We start from the raw sequence: 7,923 nt of genomic DNA on the forward strand, positions 1-7,923 counted from the left end.
ACCGCATTTTACTAAACAGAAGAAAAAAAATGGATCAGAAAAAAAATAAAAAAAAAAGAAAAAAAATGTGGCTACGATACCGGGCTCTCACCCAGGAAGCCCGGGTTCGATTCCCGGTACCGGAAGTGCTCGTTTAAAAAAAAATAAAATAAAAAAGTGGTAGAGCACTGGTATAGTAAACCAGGGGTCGTTGTTATCTAAAAAAAATTGGTTAAGGTGTAAAAGAAATGGAAAAAATATGGAAAAAAATGGATAAGGCCTCGGACTTCGGATCCGAAGATTACAGGTAAAAAAAGAAAAAAAAGAAAAAAGTGGTAGAGCACTGGTCTAGTAAACCAGGAGTCGTGAGTTCCATCCTCACAGGAGGAAGACGAATTTTGGAAATGAGTTGCGCGTCATGGCCGTATAGCAAACAGTATCTGTGATGACGAACAATTAGCGAGAGGCGTTTTATTAAGAATTACTCTCAGATGTGATTAAGGCGAATGGCGCAGATAAAGCATTTGCCAAAGCGGTACGGCATAAGGTGGGACGAGGCAGTCTGAATTACATTTTATAGATGAATTTCTCACAAATCTCTGAGCCCCTCGCGGTCGTCGTCGTCGTCGTCGTCGTCGTCGCCGCCGCCGCCACCGCCTCTGCAGAAGTAGCAAATGGCCATCGTAGCAAATGCTTCGAGGGACATCCTGCCATCGATTCCGAATGCGCAAAGTGTGTGGTCTTGTTTTCCTGTCTATGTTTGGTCGGTCTCGTAAGAGGTTGAATGTAACGAATGGGTGGGAAAGAGTAAGGGGCAGCGGCTGTGTGGAACGAAAACACAATTCCTGAGGGGCGTGAGCGTTTCGAGATGAGTCGTATATAAGTTATACTTGGTCGTTAGTGACCGTGTTGCCTAATGGATAAGGCGTCGGACTTCGGATCCGAAGATTGCAGGTTCGAATCCTGTCACGCTCGTGTTTTTCCAGTTCTGAAAAAGAAACATACCGTTTTAATGTAGCAATTGTGCAGTACGAAACCGTCTGAATGTTGCTGTTGACCATTTTGTGCTTGGAGATGGTCTTGAGCTTGAAACACACACAACAAGACCGGTGTTAACTAGCGAAATGGTCGGCAGAGTGCCCTCACCGCGAGGTTTGACTGGCACTTGCACATCTAAAACAACGTCGGAAAGTAACTCGTTCGGCTTTTGAGTCACGTCAAGTATGTGTGTTAATTTTGACGCCGCTAGCTCTGCAGATTGTCGTGCAATTCCTTTACCTCTCAAAAACGATTATGAAATAAAAGTGAAGTACGTGACGAGTGTGACGTTAGGAAAACATTAGGCAGCATGGAGAGATTCTGTAAGGGGACCAACCAACCCAAACGAGTACAGTGTGATCTGCTACCCAGCAGGTATCCAACGAGGCAGCACGGCTAGCTCAGTCGGTAGAGAATGAGGCTGTTAATCATAGGGTCGTGGGTTCGAGCCCTACGCTGGGCGGAACGGAGTTTCTTTCCGCTGCAGATGTAAATTACCGATTTTCTGATTAACGTGATGTAATGGAAGTAGCAACTTTAAAATTTGCCTACGTCTCAATCAGTCGCAAGAAAACTGTATTTGAAGGTGAAGGTGATTTTGTAGATATGTGTGAAAGTCATGTTCTGAAGTGCAGGTGGTTTTGTTTGGAGAGAACACGGCTACGTGTCAGATGTGTAGCCAAGCAGTAATGGGTCGCCATAGCTGCAAATATTAGTCGAAAATATGAAGTGTTGTCAGCTGAAGTCTGATGATTCAGACGACCGTACGCACGAAGAACGCAAAAGTTCCGCTAGGCCGCGCCTGTTTAGCTCAGTGGTAGAGCACTGATCTAGTAAACCAGGGCTCGTGAGTTCCATCCTCACAGGAGGAAGACGAATTTTGGGAATCAGTGGCGTTTATTCTGGCTCTATCTGCCGACGCGTACGGACGTGCCTCCTTTTGCTGCGTGTAGTCAGTGTTTCGCCAGTGTTTACTTTTGCGTTTCGGTGTTTTTGAGTTTTGTGATTTTATTCGTGTGTAACTTGTGATTCTTCTGCCTCCTGTGTGATCTGTTTTTTTGTTTTCTATCGACGATTATTTGTCGTTTGTGGAGTTTTCGGTAATTACCGGAATCTCCCCTTGATTACTGCATACCATGGCTACAACTGATAGGAAGAATACGCTGGTTTTTGCCTTTGCTAAGGAAACACGACGTGTTCAGCCGACTGCTCTGGAAATTCATGATTGGCTTGATCAGGTACTTGGCATAAATTCTGATAAGGTGCATACCACTCAGCTAGATACTGACAACTACTGTGTTTTCGTAAAGTTTTTGGATCCCGTTTCGGTCGATAAAATTATTGGAAAATTCGGGTATTATGTCGAATTTTTGCATAGAGACGGCACTACAAGTAAAGTGGCTATCAGGAGAGCTGATGCTCTTTATAGATCTGTGCGGGTGTTAAATTTACCTATCGAGATAGATAATGAGAAAATCAAGGTTGCCCTGTCTCAATATGGTGAGGTAAAGGATATAGTTAACGAACGTTGGTCGAAGCAATTTAAAATTCAGAGCTTCAATGGTATTCGTTCGGTAGAGATGGAAGTAAAGACGAATATCCCATCTCATATAACTGTTGACGGGCATAAAGCACACGTGATTTATACTGGTCAAACCCCTACGTGCCATATATGCAATGAATCGGGTCATTTAAGGCATGACTGTCCGCGTCGTGTCTTTGTACTAAAAACAAATTTAGTCCAACGCCGCAAGATGACCTTGAGCGAAGTTTTGGCAACCGATAACACAGCCAAACAGGGTGACGGTTCGGATCCTGTACCTAGTTCTGGAACTATTGCAGTTGATGGCAGTGATTTTCCACCCCTGGTAACACGCTTCAATTGTGATTCCTCTGCCCGTGAGTTAGACGTACTAACCAAGAAACGACCACTTGAACATACAGATGATCATTCTGATGATGACACCTCCCGACAATCTCCTGCTGTACGTAAACAGAAAGCTGGCGATGAAAATCTGCATGTGCCCCAAGACGGAATGCAAGTGGATTTAATTGCAGTTTCTGATACATCTCGCTCACTGCCAGAAAATGCAACGGCAGCTGCCGACAGCGAGAAAGTAGAAGTCCCCCAAGCAGTGACAACTTGCCCAGCTGAAAACAGCAATAATCAGCTGTTTACCGACGGGAACTTCGCGAAAGCGGTAGAACAACAACACCACGACACCGCAACAGCACAGCAACCGGCACCAGAGTGTAAACAAGAGAAAGTGTTTACTCCTGAACCGGAAAATAAGCAAACACCGTCGCAAGCATCAGAACAAACGAAGGTAGCATGTAAACAGCAGACAGTGTTTACAAACCAGGTCTCTCTAGACACTGCTGCTGAAGCGGCCGCGTCGAGTGTTGCCACAACAAAATCAGGTCAGGGTTTTCAGGGCGTCCACCTTACTGTTTCTCGCACCCAAGCCAAACAAAAAGCGGAAATGTCAGACGTAAAATCACAGAAAAAAATACGATATGAAATTGTCAGAGAAGGTGCTTCAGATGAGCCTCCTGACACACTCAATGTCGAACAGCCCCTCAGTACTAAGGTGCAGGATGACAATGGCAGACAAACTAACGTTTAGCGACCGTGTTACTAGGACTGCTACCAAGTTCTGAATGACTGTAGTTCTAAACCGGATCTCAGCACTCCAAAAGTACAACAGGTTTTTTTTTTTGACCAACTTTGTCGGTGGCCAATAGCAAGTTAGAGATGCAAGCATACTCTATCACAACGATCAATATAAATAAAATTCGAACCTCATTAAAGCTAGCTGCTCTCAAGGAATTTTTGTATGACTCTGGAACCGATATCGCTTTGCTACAGGACGTTGTAACGTCGGAATTTGTAATACCAGGATACACCGCAATTGTTAACGTATCTTGTCAAACACATACAGGAACAGCGGTTCTGCTCAGGGAAGGGATTCCCGTATCTCATGTGGAGCGGTTGGAATCTGGAAGGGCAATTAGTATTAACGTTTTCGGTACCACATTGATTAACTTATACGCGCCCTCAGGAAATAGTAATAGACAGGACAGGGCAGCATTTTATAAAGAGGAACTTATATATTTATTACATCGAAACCGAAACAGTTTTATAATGGGCGGTGATTTTAACTGTGTGTTAAATCGTAAAGATCAACAACCACATTTTAACGGTTCTTTGGAACTTAAACGCCTAGTAACCGACCTAAAACTTAAGGACGCATGGGAACTAAAATATCCAACGAAGGTTGAATATACGTACATAACACAGACTTCGCGCAGTAGAATAGACAGATTTTATGTTTCCCAAAACTTGGAAAGATGTCTACTAAATTCAGAAATCGTACCTGTATATTTTAGTGACCACTGCAGTATGAAGGCGTGCATTAATTTAGCTCCACAGCCGATTGAGATTTTTAGGTACCAGTGGCATCTAAATGTCTCTCTCTTAAAAGAGCAAGGTTTGGCAGAAGCGGTATCGGATGCGTGGACCTTATGTCTGCGGTCGATCGAGAGGCACCCCACAGTATTTGACTGGTGGATTAAGGTTGCAAAGCCGAGACTGAGAAAAGTGTGTACCAGATACAGCACAGAAAGAGCGTGGGAGTTAAAAAACAGTATGGAATTTTATTACAGTTTGTTGCGGGACCTCTATGAACAGGCAAACGTGTCAACCATTAGATTACAAGACATCAGACACACCAAAGCGAAATTACTCGCCATTAAAAGACAACAGATGGGAGGTTTAAAACTGAAGTCCAAGGCGAAGTCGGTGGTAGATGATGAAACAACATCCTTATATCATCTGCTTCGGCATGCAAAGAATAGGCGACGCACTGTTATTAGTGAACTTAAAACCCCCAATGGGACAACACTGACGTCTCAGAAGGAGATTCTAAATGCAGTATACCAGTACTGCTATGCATTATATTCCTCCAGCCCACCTCACGAGGGGTCTCTGCAAGAGTTTCTCAGTGTTCTATCCCCACAATTGACAAGTTCTGAAAACGACGATATCCTTTCTGAAGTCAGTAACGAAGAGTTTCGTGAGACAATAACCAAGTCCCCGGTGAATAAATCTGCTGGACCAGACGGACTCCCTGTAGAATTTTACAGAAAGTTCTGGTTTTTAATTGGTGACACGTTTACATGCATTGTCAATGAGATTTTTACGAGCAGACGATACCTGCAGATTTTAAAGACAGCAAAATTGTACTTTTACCGAAAAACAAAGGGACGAAAAGTTAAACAATTACCGCCCTATTTCCCTTTTAAACACTGACTACAAAATAGTATGCAGGATTTTAAAAAAGAGACTCTCCCCTCTGACCGACAAATTAATTAGTCAACATCAGTCAAGTGCAGCAAATAGAAGTATTTTAATACGATTTCTGAATATAGAGACATCATCGCCTTAGCATCGGTTTCCAATATCAAATGTGCTTTACTTTTTATAGATTTTAATAAGGCTTTCGACTCGGTGAATCACCGCTTCCTATTTGAGGTACTGACAAAAATGGGACTCGTCCACAAAACAGTTAATGTTATAAAAAACGTTGCTACTGGTCTGAACGCTAAATTAGCTGTCAACGGTCAGCTGACGCGGCAAATTCAAATAAACCGCGGCATCCCACAGGGAAGTCCCTTATCTATGTTTTTGTTTGTTGTGTCGTTAGAGCCCTTTTTAAGAAGTGTTCATGAAAGGTTAAAGGGCATAACTATAACTGGCAGGAAAACTGTAGTGAGAGCCTATGCTGACGATGTTGGTGTCGTCATAAGAGGGCAAGATGATGTAATTCGACTAGGGGCCATTCTTCAAAACTACTGCAGCGCATCGGGTGCGACAACAAACGAAAATAAAAGTACAATCCTGGGAATGCGGGGTCTTGAACGGATACACATCGATCGGGCGAAGTCAGTTACCACCCACAAAACCCTGGGGACAATCCTGACGGTATGTCCAATGAGGATGACAGCCCTCAATTGGAAAGAGGTATTAACAAAGATTCAAGGGGGACTTACTGAGAACTCACAACGACTTATGAACCAAGTTCAGAGGGTCAGGTTCATAAACTTATGCATTCTCTCAAAGGCATTTTATATGGAACAAGTTTTTCCCTTGCCGAAGTTGATAGCTCAGAAAATAATGTCGAGGGTTGGAAATTTCTTATGGAAGGAGGAAATCTTCAGGGTTAACCTAAGAACTGCGACTTTACATCCTAGAAATGGAGGCCTCGGACTGGGGGACATACGCAATAAAGCATCTGCGCTTTTCATAAAAAGGTCTTTAAACATATTTCACGCCAACCCCGGCAGTATTACTACACAATTGTTTAAATGTGTCCAACCAGAAAGCCTTCAACCACCGGCAGACGTACAAAAAATTAACCCCCGCCTGCGATACGTTAGGCTCTTGTACACAGAATTGAGCTATGTTAACGAGAAACTCAGAACTTCACTGCAAATTACAGCCAGAGATATCATGAGACAAAGACAACAATATGAAGGACAAAATAAAATTGCCACGAAATATATGAGTCACAACTGGGATGCAATTTGGGAGAATATTAGTTTTAACGGGCTCAATTCACATGTGATAACGGCATGGTACAAAGCCGTCAATAATATTGTCAGCACCAACGAGCGGCTTTATAAAATTGAGAAAGCTGAAACCCCCTTATGTCAGAAATGTAAACTAGTTGACACTGTGATTCATAGATTTACGTGTGCTGGAAATCTCAACAATTGGCATTGGCTCAGGAAAAGTCTTGCACTACTGCAACGAACGTCACCCAATTCCATTACTCCTATGGTGCTTTTCAGACCTGAAACTAAGTATTACCCCAAAACCAAAAATAATGCATTACATTGGTTAATGGGACAGTTTGTCCATTACATTATCAATAAAATAGGTGGTGACGACGAAACGGAGTTCAAGCTTTTTATGCAAATGGAGTACAGCAACATTAAGCAATATGCAGACCACAGGAAAATGTATGGAAACATGCTGATCATTTTATTCGAACGAATAGGTGTTGGTTAAAGCGCACAGTCAAACACTAAATCTACTATTATAGGAGTACTGCAGAAGAGAAGTATGAATCTACGTTCAAGATGAAGGAAATGCCTCCTCTTTTATCCATTTATGTTACGTCTGCAACCCAATAAGTGTCTCATAAATGCTCGATGTATATTCCAATATAATCACATGATTAGTACTCGAATGTCTGTTGACAGAAAACTCGAATGACGGCTTTGCAATGGGATCTCACCCCCAGATGTCGTACAACAAGTGCTCCTTACCACAATAAAGAAAGCAGGCGAAAAATATACACGACTATACCCGCTTTTCTATAACAATTAAAATGCACAGAAGGAGCCATTCGGTGGGAGTGATGGTGGGGGCATCGTGGCCAGGCCTCGAGTTCTTTGACCCCTGCCCTCGTTGTCCCCGCCATGCGCCTCCTGATATGCATCCTTATAAAAAACAATAAAAAGCGGTCCAAGGCGCCAGACTAAAAAATAAAAGAAATGGATCAGGCGTCGGACTTCGGATCTGAAGATTACAGGTTCGAATGCTGTCACGATATATATATATATATAAAAAGTGGTAGAGCACTGGTCTAGTAAACCAGGAGTCGTGAGTTCCATCCTCACAGGAGGAAAACGAATTTTGGAAATCAGTTGCGCGTCATGGCCGTATAGCAAACAGTATCTGTGATGACGAACAATTAGCGAGAGGCGTTTTATTAAGAATTACTCTCAGATGTGATTAAGGCGAATGGCGCAGATAAAGCATTTGCCAAAGCGGTACGGCATAAGGAGGGACGAGGCAGTCTGAATTACATTTTATAGATGTATTTCTCACAAATCTCT

The sequence above is a fragment of the Schistocerca gregaria genome, chromosome 3 (assembly GCF_023897955.1).
Source record: "Schistocerca gregaria isolate iqSchGreg1 chromosome 3, iqSchGreg1.2, whole genome shotgun sequence".
NCBI classification, from domain to species: Eukaryota; Metazoa; Arthropoda; class Insecta; order Orthoptera; family Acrididae; genus Schistocerca; species Schistocerca gregaria.